Consider the following 24,717-nt stretch of genomic DNA (forward strand, 5'->3'; position numbering starts at 1 on the left):
TGAGGATCAAGTAAGAACTATAATGAAAATTCTTAGTATACTGCTTTAGGTCTTTTATATTAATTTTGTTATTCCTATACATTTCTTTAAAGTCTTAAAAGAATATCTTAATTTAAAAGATAGAAATAATAAATGTTAAAACAATACAATAGAGAATATTTTATGTAATTATATTTATTTAATTTTGAAGGGGAAGAGAGTTTAGAAACAGCTTTTCTCCTTTTTCCTCAAACCAGCTATGCAGCAAGAAAATCAAGGGCAAACCAATCTCTTGATACTATATTAATGACACAGAGTTTCAATATCAAGTATGATAACTCACATTCAAAAAACTCATGTATAAAATGCACTATTCATTTAGTCAGACTGAAAAGAAAATAGTTCAGCAATATAGAAGGCAAAAATAGTTTAGCATAAGTTAAAAAAAGACATCATCAATATTGTTTGACAGCACACAAGGGCATAATTTATACCAAAATGCCATGAAGCCATTATTTAAAAATTTCCTCAGGTGAAGGTAGTGTCTATGGAAATGTTTGCTTCTTCTCTTCACATTTAAGCTTGTAAGCAATACTTTGAGATATTTCTGTATACTTTGTTGAAATTGTCTAATAAATCTTGACTTACTTAGCTGCTTCTGAAGCAGGTCATTCAAACAATGTGGTTAAGTAAGCACAATGTCCTAAAAGTTATGTTGACTTTGTAAGCCTTAGACTCAATGCCAGATTAGCTTAAGCAGCCAATGCAGTCATGTCATCTTAGTGACTGCAATCCCTTCATTAAAATTAATTTAGCAGTGGTTTTTTTTTTCATGGAAACTAATTACATATGTTTAGCTAGGAGATTTATGAAAACATTTCTATTTGATTTAAATATGTTTTTAGATGCTGAATATTTTTTAGAGTGTGAATTGATTAGTAATTCCAACAGCTCTGTCTGCTTGCAAAGACCTGCGCAGAATTTTGCCACCAGTATTTGGAAAACCTTTGTTTTACATCATATGTGGATTTCATGCTGATTCTTAAATGAATATTTAGACAGCAGAGATTTTACATGATAAACAATTCCCATGACAAGAAACTGCAACAACAGCTTTAAAGACATTCTCAACCTTTCAGTTCTTTGGGTGAAAAGTTGATTCTTTCCTATGCAAACAAATCTGAAGCTCTGAGTGTAGTCCAACTCTTTATCTAGTAAAACTTAATTTAATGCATCCAAAACACTTTCAACCAGTATTTCAAAATAGCTTTTAACTAAATCATAATACTTAACCAATTATATTTTTTTTATTTCTGTAATGCCAAGGTACCTAGTCAGAATCAGCTCTCCCTTGCCATTGATTCTCAGATGAAATACCTCCATCACTGATAAAGTGCAGCAACTGCCACAGTCCTCACCAGAGTGAGACATGCAAGTCCTTTCCCTGAGGAAAAGAGGTCTTGGACTAAAGGTGTTTTTTCTCAAAATTTTTTACAGCTTTTCTGATTTTTAAGAGTCTATTCTTAAACACATGAAGAGATCAGGTATTCACTTGAGGTTGTATATTTCAGAAGAAGAAGAATGGTAACAATTACATTACAATTGTATAACTTTTTGTGAGCACAGCCTTTGAGGACTGAGTAACATTTGGCAAGAAACTTATGCCAAAATTAGAAGTAATAACCCAGTTTTCTAAGGCTCAATCTAGAGTGTTAGTCATAGATATTTCCATTGCATTATTTTATTGTTCTGTGTATCTGACTGTAACTCCACATTTTTAAAAAACATGATATTTATTTGAAGATGTCACTGTGAAAAGTGAAAAGTTTTCCTGCATCATTCATGCCCACAAGATATATAAAAGGGTGAAATCCTAATCTTGTAGGGGTTACATTAATATTTTTCCATTTAGTTCATAGAGAAGCCTACAAGAAAGATGGAGAGAGACTATTTACAAGGGCACGTAGTAACAGGACAAGGACTTGAATTGCTTTTAAGTGAGGGAGTAGGTTTAGAGTAGATATTAGGAAAAAAAATATTTCTTGTGATGATGGTGAGACATTGGAACTGGTTACCCAGAGAAATTGTGGATGCCCTGTTTCTCAAAGAGGGATGAGACCAGGTTGGATGAGTCTCTGAGCAATCTAGTCTGGTGGAAAGTATCCTGCTCATGGCAGGGGGTTTGGAATTAGATGATCTTTAAGGTCCTTTCCAACCCAAGTAATTCTATGATTTTATGCCAACCATAATAGTTTCTATAATGATTTTTTTTAAATACAGCCTTGTTTGTATATTTTTAATATGAATTGAAGGTCAGAACAACCTAAATGTTCTCCATTAATGAAAAAAAAGTCGCAAAATCTCCCTTATTTGATCTTTTTTTCCATCAGAGAGGAATTTAGTTGTATTTAATTTTGATAATATTTTAGGTAGCGAGAGAAAATATAGTTTTGTTTGTGATAGGAGAAGAGAGAATACAAGAAAATATTATTAAATTTTCTAAACTACCTCGTAGAACACAATCCCTTGAAATCAGTGTTTTTTACATAGGTATCACTCCCTAGTCCAATCCCTTCAACTCCCAAGGGTTCTTTGATTAATTTTTTTCTTCATTTATAAAGATTAAAGGCTTCCATCAGAGAACAAAGACAATATTATGTGAAAGGTGACCATTTAAATAGTCCCAACAGCAAACCATTAACATTAAACACATCCAGTGACTAGTCACAGACTAGACATTATTTTCTCAAATTAGTTCTTGAATAACTGCAAACAGATTTCAAATTCTAAGAACTATTTCGTGTCCTTGAGCATTAACCTTTCTAAGTGCAATCCAGTCTCCCACATTTCAAGACATAATTTACATTTGTAGACAATATGCAAAAAAGAAAAAGCTAAATTAATTTAATAAGGGTTGTTTCAAAGTCTTTTTTTCAGCTGAAGTCTCTGGTAACGTAAATGAAGATGATTTCTAGATCTAAATCATTAGTGCCACAGTAGCTAGGAATAAAGAAAAAGGCACTTTTATTTTCACCCAAGTTATCCTTTTTATTTTTACTAAAGCAAGTTAAACATCATCTGCCTGCTATTGCCTGCTATTTACCAAGAAAATTGCCTGATGATTAATGAACTGAAGTTGGTAGCAGGCAATTTTTCTTAAGGTCTGAACTGAAGTCAAGAATATGCTTCAAGCAATTTATTTTCAATTCTTGTTTTAGGAATCAAAAAGTGGAAGCATTGAGGGGGTGGTTCTGTATAGAACCATGTTCATTTTCTGTGGTTTTGTCTGGAAATGGCCCTTTAGAGCTGGACAAAAAATCTGGTAAAACTTGTATGATTAGGAAAAATTCTGCTTTCATAGGGAAGGCCAGGAGATTCCAATTGCAGCCAAGCAGTGCAGCTCCCCCATGGGGCACCAGGAGCAGCCTGCACCTGACAGGAATCTGGCAGTGCAGGGGCAGCATCCAGGGACCCCACATCGGGCTGTGGAGGCACCTTCAGGGCACCTCCTCAGTGGTGGGTGTGCTGGCACAGGATCAGAAGCAACACAAAGCTGGAGTAACCACGTCTTCTGCAGGAGGAACCTCCCAAGGCTGGGCAAGAGGGTGTGTGTTTGTGTGGGTGGAATATGTGCACGTCAGTACTTTTTGGATTTATTTATTTCACTCTCTGTATCCTCTTTATGGATGAACGGCAAACATTCCTTACACATAAAGCAAGCACTTACTCCTAACATTGCCAGCTGAGGGAGGTGATTGTCCCAAAATCACTCACTGGTGCAGCCTCACCTTGAGTCCAGTGGGCATGGAGTCCAGCGCATTTTTGGGCGCTACAATATAAGAAAGACATAAAGATTTTAGAGACCATCCAAAAGAGGTCTGTGAAGACGATGAGGGGTACAGAGGGGAACCCATATGAGGATCAGCTGAGGTCACTTGCCTTGTTCAGCCTGGAGGAGACTGAGAAGATGATTTAATATGCAGTAGTGGTGAGAGATCAAGATGGGTGTCTATGAAGAGGGACCCTGGCTGTAGATTTTTACTGGGTTTTATATTCTCTATAGGTCACCTGATTTCCTGATGGCTACTGCTCATCCAATCATCTTTGCAGAGTCTGAGATCTTCTCTTCTGATTTGCTTTCACAACCTCCAGGCACCATTTTTGTTTTGTACAGAATATCCTGTAGCTGAAGTTTAACTTATGCATCTTTACCTACTGTTTACATTTTCATAGATAAAAACCAAGCCTAAAATACAATCCATGTGGCCCAAGTCTCATTTAACTAAGTCACTGGTGTGAAGTGCTGGTCCATTTTCTCCTTTCTGTACAAAACCATGGTTTTAGGACCCAATCATATGGAAAACAATTTAGCCACAAATATCTGAACAGAAAAAAAGTTGTAGCAGATAAACTAAGTAAAACAAAACAGCAGTCAGGTAAAAAAAAGCTAACAAAGATTCCATATAACCAATTTCAGCCGTGAGTGGTTGCAAAACTAGTGCAAAGGCCATGATCAGTTACTGGCCACAGTGACACTGTATACTGGAACTAATTTGTTTTGCACAGTTTAGACAAAAACGGGACTCAAATGGTGGTTTTAGACATCTGTCATAGATATCACTCGAGTCCTGCAACAACTTGAGTTTCATGAAGAAGCATATTCCCCCACATGACACATAGCTGAAGCCATGCCTGGGTTCTTGAATTTTAAGTGGCCCACTGCTACTTTTACTTCTGGGTATTTTCATCTCCAGGTACCCATCTCAGTTTATCTTTCAGATCAGACTATTTTACCACTGAACATTTTTGCAACTAATAAATGATTTCTCTCTGGGAAAAAAGGCAATATTATATTTTTTCCCCTAAAATTTCAGCACTCTGTAGAACTCTCTAGTGTATAACAAAAGTTCATAATGGATATTACATACTAAATGTATGCCCGTAACACAGAGATTATTTGGAAGTAATCTTTTATGTAATATAGAACAGCATGATTGCAATGCAACAGGGACATTTATTGCCACATATTTCAATTAATCAGCCTTGCTTTAACAGATTTCTCAATTGTTCCCAGATTGGTTTGTTAATAGTGGAGGCACTGTACAGTGTGTTGTGGATAAAGTCATCAGATTCTCAACATCTAAAAAGTGATATTTCATGTCAGCCTCCATTGTTATATTTTTGGTATATTCATGTGTATTTGGCAATACTGACCATTATCTTAGAGATAGGAATAATCCATTAGAGTATGTTTGTACTGTAAACATCATGAGAAGATGGCAACTCTGGGTATTTAAACAGCTCAAGCTGAACAATGATGCTATGAATCAGAATATGAATTTTATTTAAGGTATTCCTTAGCTTTAAATTATATTGACCTTTTCAATATTGTATTCAAATAATTTTGGGGGTTTTTTAAAAGGAAGATAAATGCTTCATAATTCTGTAGTCTTATGAACCACAGATTTACACGTTACTAAGAAATACCACCTAAATAAAGCATAATAGAATGTTAGACGGTGTAGAAATAATCTGCCTTATAGAGAGAAAAAAATTGTATGATTCATAGCATTTAAACATTTAAATCTCAATCTTGATTCAGTCCCTTTAGACCTATGAAAATAAAAAAAGCTCTAGAAAGAGGAACAGAATTATCTGAAAATAAAATCATAACATCATAATGATTAAAAAGCATTCTAAATGCTCTTACCAAAATTTATAATGTTGTGGCTTCTTATTCTTCTGCTACAAAGAATAATCTTTGTCAGTATTAATCTAAATATGCTAATAGTAAGTCTATTATACATTAGAAAAAAATAGATCTCTTTTCCCAAGTCTTTTTTGTTGTCTTTTTAATATGAAATTAAAACTTCTTGGTCAGCTAGCAAATATATGATTTTAATTTAAAAAATTAATATTGGTCATGTTTTATTCCTTTATATCTGTTACCATCAGATAAAATTATGGATTCAAACTCATGTGCATGGCACTTCCTGATTTTCAGTTTTGTATATTATCCACAAATATACTTCATTCTTCATTCCTCTTAGAATGTTATGCCACTTTCTTTTTTAATTTTTTTCCCTCTGAGGAAATGAAGCAATTTGGACTTCTATAAGCACTAATAAAAACGTTTCACTGCTGAATGATTTTGGCAATCCTATTTGATATTCACAAGATGTTTTAACGAAAGAGTGGTTAGGAATTGGTCGACGTCATCACTCTTCATGCAAATCTGGAATGCATTCTATTTCTTGTTTACAGTATTTGACATAAGACACAGAAAACACTCCTGGGGCATCTATAAACATTTGCTTTGCTATAGATCTTTAGAAAAGCTCATCTTCAACGAGTGGACATTGGTTTAAACTTTGTCAAAACCAAAGAGCTATCCCTGCAAGTTTCAGAGGATGAGAAAAAAGGACATAAAACAAACCTTGCTGAACTAGTTCTGTATTTGCTCTTTTCATCTATGTTCACTAAAAAAAATTATTTTGCTCTAGTTTTCAGCACATCCAATGCTGAAACTTATAGATGGAGGTTTACATGTGTCCATTTTTGCATTGACAACAAGAATAATGTTTTAATTTCCCTATTAGCTTAATGAAATTAGTGAGATACACACACCCTAGACTGTGATTACATGTAACTGATGATATAACTGCAAATACAACAACCAACATTTGAGTGTCTAGAGTTCAAAGACAGTGATGAGAGGATTGAGTGCTTATGGGTAAGAGTCAGGGGGAAGGCCAAAAAGGCAAATATCATAATAGGAGTCTGTTGTAGAACACTCAACCAAGGAGAAGAATGAAATGCTCTATAAGCAACTGGAAGAATTCTCACAATGGCTAGACTTTGTCCTTGTGCAGGACTTTGACTTACTGAAAGTGCAATACAAAGAGGAAAGAGTCGAGGAGGTTTCTGCAGTAATATGAGGCTGTCTTGGACATAGAAACCATGTAATTATCAATACTTCTGTATTCTCCAATAAGTTAATTTTAACTTTTATTTTTGCACAAGCATATTAATTTGTATATAAATATATTTACAGAAATCTATATTTTATATGAGATACTACTTCTGAACTTAGTATAAACATATTAATTAAAAAGAGTGGGGAAAAAAGTGATAATACTATCTCCATGTTAGATTTGAAGTGGGTTTTGTCTATGTGGAAAGGCAAAAAATTAATGTCTTTCAAAGGAAAAAACCTCTCTTCCTCTACAACAAAGTAAATTATAAAGAAGCATCTGGCTTTAATATTAAATTAAAAAGCTAAGCTGGTTGGTTTGTATGCACTATTCCTATTTTATAATGATATATTAAAAAAGATGTCTTCACACATGCACATATAAAATGTGTGAGTATGTATGTGCATAGTTTATAGGTGAAGTATTCTGAGTTGATAAATTATACATCTTTGAAAAAAGCAAAACACATCCTACATCAACCTGGAGAATATAATTCCCTCTTCAAACACAATAAGAAGCAGCAAAGAATAAATTGAAGAACACAGCTCAGTCTGGAATAAGAAAGCAGCTATTGATTATACTCTTGCCTGAGGCAGCTTTGTTTATTTCTGATAATAAACCAGTGCAGATAATATTGCAGTGTCAAAGGTCATTCTCACAAAGTAAAATTCCTTCTTCACCTGATATCAATGTCTTCACCAAAAGCCCTGATGTGAAATTAATTTCCATTGTGCCATCAGCATTTAATAATTCTTTTAAGTATAAGAGGTAAATTTTGGCCCTGCACAAAGGGTGAGTGCAGAGGTTATACATTACTTCATTACTGAGTCACACAGAGATTTTAAGCACACTGAAATCATTCTACATGACAGCACATAAGCAAACATGTCTCAAACATACAGAAGGAAGAAAAATATTTAGGTAACTGGTTTAATTAGACTAAAATTATTCTAAGAATAGCAACTCTAGAAATATTTTAGCATGAATGTATTACTGAAAACATCCTTGTAAATGCTGATCAATGTGGTTCAGGTTGGTCTTTGTCAAATGCAAAAACCTCACTCCTCTATAAACAGTCCCAAGTTTGGTGCAGCTTGCAAATACTCATTTTTGTCTCCCTTCTTTTTTCTGCACCATACTCCTTTGACTTTAGAATAGTGAAGCAGTCCAGCTGGAGAAAGATTGATCATCCTTCTCGGACGTCCCGGCTAGCTATCCAGCACCGCTAGCAGTACGGGAGCACTACCCTGATCTCCATGGTCTGGGACAGCACCTAAGGCAAACTGTGCTATGACAGCAGCATTACCTTGCTACCGCAAGCAGCAGGCAGCAAGGCTACCTTGTGGCTTGGCTTATGGCTACAGTCAGCACAAATAAGAGAGTGCTCTCCAGCTGTGGTGAATCCAGATTTATTGGGTCCCAGGGGAACCGACAGCCAAAGAAAAGGAGGAAGAAGTGCAACAGCTTATAAGGAGGGAGGGAAACAAGGGAGGAGTCAGTCCTTGGACGAATAGGGTTTCAGAGGGGAGTGGGATACAAAAGATTGATTTAGGGAGAACACCAATGGGGATAACTTGAGGGTGGGGCCCCGGGTGGCGCCCTGGCCCCTGAGCCAATCACTTGATGCTCTAGCTGGAAGTTTATAGAGAGTTCTAAAGAGAAGGGTGGGAGCGCCGAGTGACGGGCAGGGCACTGGGGAGGGATTTGAGAAAGGGTACATTAGTCTCCAAGGCAACTGGGGAGGAGTTGGGATAACTGGCAGCATAAAGGAGGAAAGGGAGAACCAGGGCAGAACCATTACATGATAGGGGGAACAGAGCAGTCCAACATATACAGACACAACACAACATAATAGCATAATGGGCATACAGTATAATAAATGGCAAATCTCTAATATCAGTTATTTTGAAAGTTACTACTGTGTGTTGATCAAAAGATAAAAGACTGATGCCTAAAACTGACATCTCATGGCATTTTCTTTGAACACTGACGTATCATAGTAGCCTTTATATGACACATTGCTTTTCAGTTCAGCACCAGATTTTTCTTGCATATATTTATGTTTGAGAAACATAAGATAATTATGGAGGTAAATTTAATTTTAAAAAATAGCTGTCTGTGTAATGAAAAGAATCTTTAATGCAATCTGTATCATTATTCTTTTTTCATATGGAGCATAAGTGGATATGGATTTATTATTTGTTTTGACTTCCATATTCCTTTTGCTGTCATTCTTTGTTTGTGCTATTGGTTTGATTGAGATCATAAAGGATTCTGTAAATTGTAGTTTGGAATATTGTGGCTTTTGCAAGATTAATCACACTCACAAACTTCAGTTTTACATATTTTTTGTTAAAAGGGATATAAAGTATTTCTCAAGTTTAGACTCAATGATTTTGTCCTCATTTTATATTATAAAGAAGAACATGGTAGTAAATTCTAGATGTCTTTATTTCTGAGAGGGGTTATTTTTTTTTTGTTTGTTCATTTGTTTGTTTGTTTGTCAGTTTTGTTTGTTCATTTAAAAATACTTGTTACATTAACACACCGGACAAGCTGTTGGTACCTGTACAAAACGTCAGCACCAACTCTAAAAATGCTGAAGCATATGGCCTCTGTCTATCCCTCCTTGCATGTAATACACATATTTTCACAGTGCAACACAGACAGAAACAATTTGAAGTGCTAATATGTAGTTCTTTTCATTCCTACTAAGACAAATAATTATGCAACAAATTATAAAAAGAAGTGCAGGTGTTACGTATTACCATGGATTTTGGGGAAAGTGAAAAGTTCATTTGGAAACATTTTTGTTTTAACTGCATAATACTAAATTACCACACAAAATACAGAAGGGTAGAGAATTCATGTCTATGTTAAAACACAATCCATTAAAAATATAACGAGAGTCTATATTTGCCTTTAGATGTAACCAATGAATATTGAATGAATGTACTACATTTGTAAGTCGAATTTAAACTTATTTTTAACTATAGCTAGGAAGCAAGGAACTTTTAAATCCATTGCATTAGTCTTCTTTGCAAGAAGTTTTTAAAATAATTGCATTTTTCTTTGACTATTTGAAATAAATTTACTGCATTGAGTAAAATCTCATATATATGTATGATTTTTACTGTTATTCATTCTGATGTCTTTGGTCACAGTCTATTTTTCCTTTTTAAAAGAGATGATTGCTACACATTTATAGAAAAATACATAAACAGGTTTGTGTTTACTTAGGCAATATTTCCTTGGAATCCTTATTTACACATTTTTCCCTGTACAGCAAGAACAAATATTTCTGAATTAAAGGCAATTTTAAACAAATAAATTGTCTATGAAAGAAAAATTTCTGAGAAGTAGAAAGTGAAAAAGTTTCAATGATTAAATGGAAAGCCACATTCTCAGTCTGTGTATAGCTTGTGCTATAAACTGTGTAGTGTTTTTCTTTTGCCTGAAGGGTGATTTTGGTCACCTACTTTAATATTAAAAAAAGGCAGATTAGGTAGAAGTGATCTTCTTGTCCTTAAGCATGCAAACTTTGCATACTCCTGATGCAAAGAAGTTGTATAAGTACATATATATTCAAAAGACATAAATGTTCAGCTATCTTGGATAGAATCAATACGGGTAAATCTCTCTCCCTTAATTACTGAGGGAAAGAGATGAAAACTAACCTTTGATGGGGTTCATTTTACATAGCTTCAGATATTTTGTTTTAGAAATCAGACATGTAGTATAAACAGTCATCAAAACTCTCTTCACATTTAATGAAAATATATTGCCTCTCTCAGTTAATTCATTCTTTCTGTCTCAGTTTTTTTAGATTGAACTAAGGATTCCATGCAACTGTATGTTTCTTTTGATTATGGATAGAATGTAGAAGAACTACAATAAATAAAAGACAAAATTAGACAAGATTGATTACTCCCACACTCACTTGTTTTTCTGGAAATTTCCATTTTCCTCCATCATCCACAGAAAAGATGCAAAGCCCTACCACATCCATAGTATCAATAACAATCTAGACATTTCTCTGGGACTATTTGGAAGAAAAGAGCCATCCATAAGATTTATCCTGTATTACAGTATTTTCTTTCTTTTCTTTCATTCTTATCTACCTCTTACTTTTTTTTTCTTTTTTTTCTTTTTTTTCTACATGAGATATGGGATGTAACCTGAGTTGTAGTGATGAAGCCACTGTATCAGTATCTCCCTGGACAGTTTTTCACACACATGAATCGGTGATCTTAGTCCAGAAGCTTTAGGAGATATTTAGATGCAGAAGGTACTTGGCCTTTGCAAAGACTTGGAGATGATGTGCATTGCTCTGTGAGGTTGTTTGACATAGACACAGAGCAGTATACAAGAAAAGAAAGTCCAAAACAGCTAGCAATTTCTCATCCAGGCTAAATCTCCAGTGCTACTTGCTTTTTCATAGACAAACATATTTGTCTCACGATCCCATTGCTCAGGGATAATCTATTCAGAAGCTGATGCTGTCTTTCCGAGAAAGACTTACAGGTATTTTGCAATACATCCTAATTTCATAGGATGAGGTCAAGAATATGTGTTATATGACATAAGAATGGCATGAGGGCATCTAATGTTGTTCAAAAGTGTAAGGTATCCTGAAATCATTCTAGAGGAGCAAAGTCAAGTTTCATAGAATGGTAAACAACACTGAGTTGGAACGGATCCACTAGAATCTTCAGACTCCAACCTCTGGCCCAGCACAGAACAGCCTCAGAAATCACACCATGTGAGCCAAGATTAGATTTATCTATTTTATCTTATCAGAAAGAAATGTAATTTCAAGTGGCTCAGGTTTTGTTTTGGAGAGAACTGGTTATTCAACAGTATTTTCATATGAATATAATGGGAATGTCTTGATGTTGTAGGTACTTTTGAGTCAGTAATATCTGGGCTTAATTGCTCTAAGGGATACAGACTAATATAATGCTGGTATCAGTCAATTGGGACCTGGGTTTAATTTAGTATCGATGCCAACAGACATGCTGAATCAAAGACTTCAAGAAAACCTCATTTCTCATAGTGCTCTAGTGCAATCACAGAGGAGGAAGAGACAGGAGGGAGTGGGGAAAAGAGGGCCTGAAGAACAAAGTGCACTGCTTGAGGGAGCACCTGAATGCCTCCATGATCCCCATCCATTCTCTTAAAGCTGGGACACTATATAGTCAGCAATGGTCAATTTAGGAATGTTGTGAGAAATTCCTCTCATAAAAAGAGTAGTGCCTTTTAAAAAGTGCAGCTTCTACCTTTTTTTTTTTTTTAAATTGGCTCATACAGTATTGTGTATGAAAAACTGTTTGGTTAGGGGTCCTAACAAATTTTAGGAAAGTGCCCTTGTAATTTTTCATATGTTACCAAGTGACCTGCTAAAATAGTCATTGAGTAGATTGATATTAACAAACATAGTTAAGAATGATAAAACAAATTAAAAGTTTATTTACAAATCCTGGATAGTTTAATCCATACAATTTGCAACTAAAATAAGACTCCACAACAAACAAAACAAACTCAAAAATCAAATCCCACTTTTTTTTCCTCATGTGCTTATCTATCATCTTAATTTAATTAAGGTCTGATTCTAAACACAAGGAAGTTTTTAATGTAAATGAAATAAAAATAGTGAGACATGTAAACTCATTAAATAACTTGATATATGTAGAAAATAACCAGTAATCTAGGGGTATGCAAAAATTACAAAGAACAAACAAGTGAACATAAGATTCCTACATTTCCTTGGGAACTAAAACACCCTCAGGGATTTGTATAAACTTTTATAAGTTTAACTGGAGTTTCCTTCACTGCTGATACTTGTTTTCACCCTAATTTGTCTTTTTGCTGAACAAGATTTTGCCTTTCAGCTATAACTTATGGTTGTGCTGTCTTTGCAGGATAAATGGAATGAACAGTTTTTTGAACAGTTTCCAGTCACTGCTTTTGGATCTTAAGGCCAAGAAGATAATGAGGAAAGACTGTCTCAAACAATTAAGAAGGCAGAATGACATATTTGAGAACAACCTTGACTATTACTAGACTATAAACATTCAGAAGAAAATAGGACAGTTTAGACCAGCCTTAATGAGATGCTTGCATATAAACTGTGTGTAAAAAGAAGAGGGGAAAAAATGGGTCGTCTAGAGGTCTTTTGTGCAAATGAGGAAAAAATATATGAAAAGAACTATCTAACCTGTTAAATCCATAAACTGCATTCACAAGAAAATGTGTCAGAGCTGCACAAACCATTACAATCAAAATAAGATTGTCTTTACATCAGAGTTCTTAATGAAAAAAAATGGAATTTCTTTTAATATTCACCTTTTCAGTTTTTACAGAAAAGAACAAAGATGAAGAAAAAACCCAAACCAACCAAACCAAATTAAAAAAACCCATAAAACTCCCCAAAAAATTAAAAAACCCAACCACGTACCCAAAACCCAAACTAACAACACAGTTCATTCCATCTTTTTTATACTGAGTTACAAAAACTGTGCTTCCTTTTATATTATGTGGCACGTTTTATATTTCCTTGATTGACCAGAGGAGTCTCTTCTTATTCTTTGGTTTGAAGTTAACATCTGACCCTGGAATAAAATATTCCAGATGAAGCATCTGCACCATTTTATGCATGTGAGAGAGTATATGTCTAATTCATCATTTTCTAAATGTCATTTTTTATTTTCAGCTTTGCATTTTGATGGTTTCTGTTCGTGTAGTGATAATTTAACATGTTTTACTTTATTTAGAGATCAAGCATCCTTGATTTGCACTCTTTTTACTTATCTCTATATGAGTGCAAGGTTGTTTAAAATCCCCTAGGTTTCAAATACCATTTTCTTGTTACCTTAGGTTATCCAGTTCTTTGTGGATTTGATTATTTCCTCATGCCAAGATTATGTCTTAACCCGGTGTTGTATTGCACTAAATAGTTTATTTAGTGGTTGTTCTGCACTGGGTAATGGGAATTCTGTACTGAGTGTGGTATGTCATGTAGATTATTCCCCCTTCCTCATCACATGGTTTCTCCCCATGCACTCCTTTCTACACCCCTGCTGGTCTGCCCCATGGGTACCCCTGCCCTCGCCCCTCCCCAATGGCATCCCATTGGCCACGGTCCCCTTTCCCCGCCCCCTTTCCCCTGGGGGATAAAACCCCACAACAGGTAAAGGTTCGGCCTCTTTTGCCCCCGGGTGGTTGCTGTGGCCAGCAGTGTCCCATCCCAAGCCAATAAACTGGATACTCGTCCCCATGTAAGGAAGAGCGCTCCTCGTCTTTTATCTTCAGTCCATGCAGGTCTGTGTGGGCTTGGGTTCCAGCTAGCCGGATTGGACCCATACAAAGCCCAGAGAACCACGGATTACTGCAAGTCTCTAACTTAGAAAATTGCCTTCATACCTTCCTACTTCCTATACTAAGGTCACAAACTAGCATGTACATCAAGTCAGTGTCAACATTGCACCCTTAAACCTCCAGGTGGCTGCCTCTTCTCTAATCAAATAATTATTTTCTCTTTACATAGTGCTGTCTATACTTTACATTTCATGTACTATCAGAGCCTTTTCCACTTTAAACAAACATCTCTTATTTGGCATTGTACTATAATAATTTTTTTAATTCTGATTAATTTATCACTTTACCTTTTCTCATTCTATTTCTTTAGACCTATTAAAGAATAAACAGAAACTGTCATAGGACATCTTGTTTAATATTTAGATATATCTGTAGTGAAACTTCAAATGATAAATGCCTTAAAATCACTTACATTTAACTTCAATGAACAGTTCAACTGTGCAAACAAGGCAGTGGACCTAGCTTAAAATGGAAAATTTTCAAAAACATATTTGGAAGGCTTTGCATATACTTCATAAGCTTTTATAAAGTCATGGCTTTTTAAATTATGAAGAATTAAGTTGAACTCTGGGAGAGGAGTTCACAATAGCAATGTAAATGCTTTTGCAAAAGAAGAGCTACATGTATTAAATGGTGATTTATAAGAACCAACACAATGAAAGCTAACTTTGTTAGGGTTCTGAGACTAAAATGTGAAAAAGAAATACCATGGAGAGAGTTTTATGAAACTCTGTTGTCTGAATGAATTTCACTTTTGTTTCAAAACTGCATCAGCTCTTTAAAATTAGGATTTTGACCCTGAAAAACAATTTTCATATTAGATTCTTATGCTACTATTTTGTTTGTGAAAGTATCACTTTTTCCAGCAAAACAGTAAATGAGGCATCCACTGAAATTTTTGAAGCAACTTAATTTCTTTTTGCTGCTCTATCCACAGTTTCAACAGTGCTGGAATGCTGGAAATAATAGAGCACCTTTTTTTTTTCTTTTCCATTCTTAATATGGAGAAAAATGTGTTTTAAATGCTCTAACATGAATGCATTCCCTAAATATGAGGATTTTTCTAAAACTGAAGCAAATATTCCCAGCTCTTACACTGTAATTGTCAAGACAACTTCAGAATTCAAGTGGATATTTAACAGTTGAACAACCAAAATGAAAGTTATCCAAGGTTTTATAGCACATCATATACCCAAACCACCTAATCCAAGATCTTTAACTTGCTACTGAGGAATCCAGTAAGTTATAAAATTATAGATTATGTAAGCATTCAGATTACTCAATCTTTTTACTTGTAGAAAAGAAATACAATGTGTAATTGCATCATTTCTACCTTAGTCAGTTTTCATATTATCTCTATACATGAATGAGTAATTTGTACATCTTGCTTCCTAATTTTTATCTCTAGCATCCAGTGTTTTGCACTGGTAACACTTTCTGTCTGATTTCCCTCTCTCGTAGAATACTGAGGTGAATACTGGAAACTGTTTTTTTTTTTCTTTTTGTTATATTTACAGAAATATTTGCCTTACACAGATCACATGCATTAAATGTCAAGCTAACCTGAAGCAAGGAAAGTAATTTTATAATAGTACCAGTTTCTCATGGATAGTGAAGAGATAGTATTCCACAATCATTCAAATGTTCAGGAAGCCATTTTATCTACTTCTGCAGGAACCTGATCTGTCACACTTCCAGTAGCCCAATTGTATAAGGCCTCTGGGAAAGGCTGTAAGAAGATTAGTTTTGAAATGTTATCATTTGTGTTGAGTTTATGTGGTGAGATTTTGACAATGGGGGGGCCACAGGGGTGGCATCTGTGGGAAGCTGCCAGAATCTTCCTCCATGTCTGACAGAACCAATCCCTGACAGCTCCAAAGATGAACGTGATGCTGGCCAAGTCTAGGCCAATCAGGAATGGTGGCAACACCACTGTGATAACATATTTAAGAAGGAAAATAAGGTATTGTGCAGCTGTAATTGCCACCAGTGAAGAGTAGAGTGAAAATGTGAGAGGAAGAACTCTGCAGAGACCAAGGTCAGTGCAGGAGGGGCAGGAGGTGCTGCAGGCACCAGAACTGAGATTCCCCTGCAGCCCCTGGTGCAGCCAGCCCATGGTGAGGCAGCTGCATCCCTGCAGCTCATGGAGGTCCATGGGGATACAGAGATCTGCCTGCAGTCCGTGGAGGAGCCCATGCTGGAGCAGGTGAGTGGCTGAGAGGAGGCTGTGAACCTGTGAGAAGCCTGTGGTGGAGCAGGGTCCTGGCAGGGACATGCAGATGCATACAGCGAGGAGCCCAGTCAGGAGCAGTTTCCCTGGTAGGACTTGCGACTCTGTGGAGGACCCACACTAGAGCAGGCTTGAAGGACTGCATCGTGTGGAAGAGTGATCCATGTTGGAGCAGTTCAGGGATAACTGTTGCCTGTGGGATGGACTCATGTTGGAGTAGTTTGTGAAGAAAGTCTCCCACGGGAAGGACCCCACAGTGGAGCAGGGGAAGGATTCTTCTCCCTGAGCAGCAGCAAGAACAACGTGTGGTGAGCTGACTGTAACCCCCTTTCTCCATGTCTCTGAGCTGCTGCAGAGAAGAGAATGCCTAAGAAAGAGGGAAGGGTGGTGGGAAATTGTTCTTAAGATTTAATTTCTCATTTTCTTACTCTGATTTTGTCAAGTAACAACTACAATTAGTATCTCTGAACCAAGTCTGTTGCCCATAATGGTAATCAATGAGTCATTACTCCCTGTTTTCACCTCAACTCATGAACCTTTCATTTTATTTTTTCTCCCCCATCCACTTGTGGAGGGGAGTGATAGAGCAGCTTTGCTGGATGCCTGGCATCCAGCCAGGATCAACACACCACATCTTCACAATCTTCAAGACTCACACAGAGATAATAACAAATTAAAATTTTATAGAGAAATTGTTTGGAAACACATAATGGAATATTTAGAAGTGCAGGTCTTTTGGGTTTTTTTGGGTTTTTTTGGGTTTTTTTGTTTGGTTTTTTTTTTGGTGTTTTTTTTTTTCAAATTGTTGATTATAAATATAACAATAAATAATACTGCATTGGTGTTTTGTGGTAAGGTTTTTGTAGTGGGCAGTGACTCCAGAAGTGGCTCCTGTAAGAAGACACCAAGAGCTGCCTCCATGTCTGACAGAACCAATTTAAGCATCTCCAAAATAAACCTGCTGCTGTCAAAAACTGAGCCTATCAGCATTGCTGGTGGCACTTTTGTGAGACCACATTTTAAAAAGGGTAAAATAAAATTTTGAGTGGTGTATGTGAGAGAGAGGGCTAAGAAAGATGTGTGAGAAAAATCCCAGCAGACATCAAGGTGAGAAAAGAAGGAAAGCAAGTGTGCTCCAGGCATCACAGCAGACATTCACGTCCATCCCTTGGAGAAGACCATGGTGAAGCTCTCAGTCCCCCTGTAGCCCATGGTGGAGCAGATATCCACCCTACAACCCATGCTGGAGCACGTGGGTGTGTCCTAAAGGAAACTGCAGCCCACAGAGAGAACACATTGAGAACTCCTGATGAGAGTTCTCAGCAGGATAAAAAAGAAAAAAAGTTGTTGAATTTTGTTCTATATCATAACCATTGCTGAATAATTAGGAGGGGGTGATTTTCTTCAGGTCTGGTATAATTTAAATATGTATATATATTTATTAGTTACTTAAAAAAATAAGAATTCTGTTTAATTATGTGGCATATTCAAAGTACTTGCCTTGAGCTATAAGTTTTGATTGATGTGAGTTTTGATCACCTGAGAATACCTTACTTTCAATTTCTGCAGCAACAGAGGATGTGTTAAAGACAGGAGTTCCTCTGAATTTAAATATTCATAAGTGAGTTAGGGTGGAGTTGAGTTCAGGGCCCTTCTCACTATAGTTTTTACATCCCAGATATACCCATTATCAGAAAAATAGTTGATGACACTTATTTACTCAGTTGTGTGGTGTGAACAATGATTCTTCATGCTAAAACAAGAGTTTATAATCATACAATGCTGATATTAATAAACATAATAATTTTTTTAAATTAAAAAAGTGTTAGTTATCTTAAATGATGTTCAATACTCAAAGATAATTTGATGGGTGCTCTTCACAGACACCTACAGAGACATCTGTGGTAGTCAAATATAACAGGTTTCTCAGTATTCAGCAGTGTGTTACATTGTCAAAGTTAATGAGATGTCTGATAGAAAATAATGACAGGCCTGGTTTGAAAATTTGCATCTATTTGTATCTCAGTTTTCTTTCAAGTTCTTCAGTAAAAACAATGTGCAAGACTGCTCAGTTTTTTTCTTTTCGGTATTTTGTGTTGTTTTTCAAAGGCAAGCAAAATGTTTCTAATTAAAACACACAGCATTTATGGTGTCACTAGTGATAATTTTTCTATATTCTGAATAATGCAACACAAAGTATCTCCTTAGAATGAGATAGGATAGAACATTTCAGCAGGGAGAGGTCTGCCATGATCATCCAACTGCTTGACCATCTCAGGGCTGACCAAAAGGTAAAACATGGTTTTAAGTGCATTGTTCAAATGTTTCTTAAACACTGGCAGGCTTGGGGCATCGACTTCCTTCCTAGGAAGCCCTTTTTAGCATTTGGTTTAGCTCTTTAGCCAAATTGACTTTATATTTACCAAAAGAATTCAAAGAACTTGAGCACATACACCCTCAGTTTATTGTAGTGGATAACCCTGCAGACAGAAAATTTCTTGAGGGTAATTTCTTCCTCTCAATTATTTTCAGTGGGTCTTTTCAATTTAAATTATATTTCTGTAAAAATGGTTTTGGTTTCTGCCAATGTTGTTGCATTTTTTAAAAACTCTGCTTGTTTAAAGATACTATTTTATTACTATTATGAATTCTGAAAACTTGATGTCATGTAATTAAATTCCATTTTATAGCAAATGTATATAAGATTTATTTGATTAACTAAGTGTATGTGAACATTGAAGCTAATTGAGGTTTGTGAATTATAATTTACCAAAAGTAAATTCATATAATGTGGAAGAACACTAAGTAATTTCAAACAGTAGAGTTTAAAACCTCTAGAAAATACAAAAATACTTGGTCTGAACTATATGGGGGTCACTATATTTAAATAACAGAGAGTACATACGGGTTGGGGTTTTTTTGTGTGCATGTGCACCTCTGTGCATGTGTGTATGCAGTTGTATTTATGAAAAGGTGGAAAGCAACTCAAAGAACTCATTACTGAAGAAAACCTACATGGAAAAAGGACGTTTATGTAGACACAGAAGAACCATAATTTACATCAAACGACATAAGGAGATAAAGAGATGTTGTGGAAGACAGGGAAAAAAAAGTTTGATCTTGTCCTGGTTTAGGGCAAATTTGGGAGGAAATTTCTAAAGGGGTCCCTCTAGAAAGCTGATTGAAGTGGCCTCTGCCCCAACTGGTCTGGGAAAAGATTTCCTTGGAGGAAAGTAGAAAAAAACTGTTTATTTAACAAACGAAGTATTCACAAGCATAAAAATGAATAATATGAAAAAATGGAAACTCTTGTTGTTCTGAAGAGATGGCAAATTCAGAAAGTCTTTTTTGTGGGGTGTAGCTCGGCTCGCTCAGTCTCTTATCAGTCTTTCCTGAGCTGGAAAATGCCACGTCCCCAGCCCCAGTGGGCCACAGGTGTGAGCTCCCAGTGTTCTTCTGGGTTTTCAGTCCAGGTCAGGGCTGATCAGTTAAAAGAAAAGCCACAGTCCAGGGAGCTTCTCTGCCTCAGCTAACTAAAAAAAACTAACTAAAAAACAAACGAGAGCTTGCTCCCTCTGTCCGTGCTGCAGACAACACAGTCCATGAGAGAGAATGCTGAAGCTCTTATCTTTATGTTTTTGAATACAGCTGCCTCAACATTCCACCACTTCTCTTTCTCCCCCCTTTCACTCTCAGATCTAGTTTTAAAGGTGCAAAATTTAATTCTGGCTAAACAGGTGAATGGGGATACACTTCAGCATCATAAAGTCATACCAGGACAGATATGTATCCAATTTATGCAAAGATAATAATGTTTTCAATATTTTCCAAAGACCTACCACCTCATTTTCACTTACGGCCATTAGCCATCTCTGAATAATATCTCAGCAATCACATTATAGTCATGTGCAAATTGTGACCATGTTCAGAGGGGTTCTTGGAAGAGGGAAGAGACGAGAATGTTGACTCCATGTTCAGAAGGCTTGATTTATTATTTTATTATATATATATATATATATATATATTACATTATAACTATACTAAAAAGAAATAGGAAAGGAAAAAGTTTCCTCAGCAGGCTAGCTAAAAATAGAAAAGAAAAGAACGATAACAAAGGCAGCTCTCTCGGACTCTGTCCGAGATAGCTCGGTCCTTGATTGGCCATTAATTATAAACATCCAAGATGGACCAATCACAGGTGGACCTGTTGCATTCCACAGCAGCAGATAACCATTGTTTACATTCTATCTCTGAGGCCTCTTAGCTTCTCAGAAGGAAAAATCCTAAAGAAAGGTTTTTTAGTGAAAAGATGTCTGCAACAGCAAATAATTTCATAAATAGAATGCATCAATCCTTATCAATTTAGCATTGACTTTCTTCTTTGTGTTTTGAAACTCAACTATATTCTTCTTTTTTAAATATCATTCCTTTTTCCATCAAGGTTATTTCCTCTTCCTTGCCCTGTGTTAAAGCCTTTGATGCAGACCTGTCTTGTGGAATGGAGTGCAACTTTTTCCTTTGTAGCCATTCTCTGACAGAAAACAAAACTCTTTTTACCCACCATAGAAGAGTAGTTTATTCCTACTTTATGGCAGTATGGAGCCAAATTGTTCCTGATCAAGTACTTCATTCTGTCTGATTTCAGAAGCCTAAGAAAATAGATGCCACCATTTCAGTTCGCTGTATAAACTCCCTATGTGGTTGAAGGGCAGAAACGGGAACTTCCAGAATGACTTTGATTTCGTATTTGCATAAACAACTAAAATAAGTTTGGTGAATCATTCCTGACAAGAACCATATTTTTGCCATCGAATGTAAGTGCCATCTAAATTAAAGCCTGGATATAGATAGCTACACTGCATTCTGTGAAGGACAGATGAAAGCATCAGTCATAATGATCATGATGCAAAAGATGCGTAGAACACCAGAGAGGAAAAAAATAGAGATAATTTTTGTTGAATATATTTTCAAACTCCAGAACAAAATTTGTATTATTATTACCCTAAATTTTTCTTACTTTTTTTTTTTTGGCTCTTGTATGATAGGTTTTTCTCTTTAAATTATTGCTTTTATTCCTTAAATATTGACTCCTAAGCAGATAATGAAGTGCTGACCTCAGATACAATAGCAAATAGTAGCTAGGATGACAGTCAGAAAACACTTCCAGTTAACACAATACAATGCTTGGTCATCCATTTCAAATTTTGTATTCAAGTGTGTAAAAAGTTCAATTTATTTTAGAGAAATTCTTGAGGGAAAAATTATTTTATTTCATTAAAGTCTACTCCTTTCACCACTTTCTACTCTTTCACCACTATCCATCTTTGTGTATAAGCAGAAACTTTTAAAATAAAAACGAAAAATAAATAAATAAAATAATAATACTTTGAAATAAAAAATGTTCTTTTCCAATATAAATTTTCTAAATTTTTCTCTCTCACATACACAAAAAATGTGACTATATAAACACAAAATGAGCGCATTTGTGAAATATATGCCAATTTTCAATTATTTATTTCAATAGACAACTAATTTCACATTCTTCTTTTTTTTAGAACTTGTTTCTTTTTTAGATTGTTTTACTTTTAAAAAATGTTATTGTTTCTGGTCTTCTTTCCCAGCCTGTATTTAAATAATCCATCCTGAATCTTAGCAGTGATTTCTGCGATGTCAATGCTTTGGGCAACACAAATGAAATTCTGAATGGTATTATCTTGTGCTTCATTCTCAGTAAACAACAAGCAATAATTCCACACTACAGTGTGTGATTCAGGCTGCTAAATTTAGTCCCTGAGAAAGTTAATGCAATTGCCACAGTTAGGTAGCCCGTGGTCTCTGAACTGACCCAGGCTGCCCAAGCTTGCAGTACAGGGATATTTGACAAGCCTTAGGACATAGCAGAGATTCTTTACTTTCTGTCTCCACACCTGGAAACCAGGAGGGATGCCTTAGTGACTTCTTGAATGACTCTATTTTGGCAAGTGAGGATAATACATGAACATAGTCAATGGCTTGTTACAAGGCTTTTTATTAGACAAACTGCAGGAGTTTAAGGGGACCCCAAGGATTCCACAGATTCCATATAGCAAATGGACAGAACACATTTAATTCTGATTATAGTTGTAGATGTGCACCTCTTGATACCTAGATATAGGCACCTACATGTTCAAAGTGAATCTCACTCTTCAAGTTCTTTATAAAGCAGTGCTATTAAGGAAAATCCTGACTATGTCCTCCAAAGGAGTAGCTGCATGTTTTTGAAGTGCTACAGAGAGCACTACTTTTTGTTTATATTTGGGTATCACTGTGAGAATTCCTCTGTCTCTGTGAAATTCCAATAGATGTGAATGAAAGGCTAACACTGAGGAGGGACTACAACTTTCTAAAACAGCTTAAGTGGAAAATTTTTCTGCTAGCTTGGAAAATCAATTCACCTGTATTCAGAAGTAAGTAGGTAATGAATCACCTGAGTTTTTCAAATGAATCCCTGAGAAGTGAAACCCACTGAGAATTTTTTTTTTCAATATACATATATTTTCAAAGATCAGAGCTCTCAGTTTACTGACTGAAGGGCCATTGAGGTAACATCTCAACTGCAGTCTTATAGATGTTGAGCCAGAATTTTGTAGCTGGTAAGAAAGACAGGGAAAAAATGATCACAGGTCTCATAAGATTATTAAAGAAGTCTGTGATTACTTGTGTGATTTCATAGAATTCAATATAGGAAATTTTCCTATTGGTACAAATGTACACAACATGGGGTGTTCAGATAAAAAGTCAAAAGGAGGGATTCAAGATGGATTGGGAGGGAGTCGAGAATGACTGTCTGAAAATGGAGAGAGGATAAAAGGGGCCATACATATGTAAATATGCTGCTGATGAATGCTTGTATGACCAAGCATTTGGTCTGATCAAGCATATTGTTTCTGATCAATGTAGTCTGTCATGTTTAATTATTAAGTTATATTTCTAGTTGGAGTATGATATTGCTGTCCATACTGTGTGTTTGATTTGCTAGCTATACTCAGCCTACACCAGCTGGTAAAGTAGGAGGAAGATACAGTCTGGAAAGACTTGAGGTGGAATCTGGAGCCTGCATAAACAGAGTCTAGACTTGGATTATTATGGTCTGGTACAAGATTTTAAGTGTTCCAAAAATTTGGGAAATCAATGGAGAACATATTTAAGTTGACTCATGAGCTTGCATCCTGCTCAGCTGGAAGGAAGAGAGTGGGGATATTGTGCATACATAATCTACACAAGTACTGTGTGTATAACTGGATCTCTGCCATACATGTTCTACCTTGCTACTGGATGGACCTGCAAACAGGAACAGCAGCAAGGAAGTGGAAGAGAAGAAATCCCTTGAGCATTAAGTTTACAGAAATCAGCTTCCTTTAACAGTGACCACTCTTATGACTGTTTCATAATTTTCTTAATACTGAGGGTACAGCTCTCTGTACTCAAACATATTAAGCTGATATATTAGTATGGCTTTATTTCCCAATTATTATTCTGCCAATATCATATGAGCAGCAGAGTAAGAAGTACAGTTTCTTCACATAGTTTCCTTTATGTACTGACATTTTAAATTGATGTTGACCCAGGAAAGAATATAACATTTCATCATTAAGGACACCAGTAACTTTGTCTAAAATAAGCATTGAATCAAGCAAATAGAGAAAACAGTTTTAGTGAGTAGATCAGTTTCGTTGATTAAAATTACTATGGTGACTAAGGAAAAAAATGCACAAAAATCCAAGCTCTAACTCACATCAAGGAACACCTATTGAATTCTTGCTAATCATAATAAATTATTTAATTTACTTCAATTTACTATTTTACACTAGAACATGTTATTTCTGAATTAAGTGTCTCACTGAAGTATCCCACACTGTAGATGACAAAGAGAAAATCTAATAAAGGCAGGATCCTTTAGAGTTTGGAATTTTTTCATACTATTATTATGCAAAATGTACAGTAATATTTGATGCATAAGCATGCTGTAAGAATGCTGTAAAGGAGATATGAGAGGAAACAGACTATAAAAAGCAGCTGTGTGTCAGCTGTAATTGATTATCTGAATGCTGATAATACACTCCTGTGCAGTGTTAGATTAATTGGAACCTTCACTGGCATTGCTTAAAGTAACCTTAC

The sequence above is a fragment of the Agelaius tricolor genome, unplaced genomic scaffold (genome assembly GCF_023055355.1).
Source record: "Agelaius tricolor isolate 1412-34295 unplaced genomic scaffold, bAgeTri1.0.p SCAF_7, whole genome shotgun sequence".
NCBI classification, from domain to species: Eukaryota; Metazoa; Chordata; class Aves; order Passeriformes; family Icteridae; genus Agelaius; species Agelaius tricolor.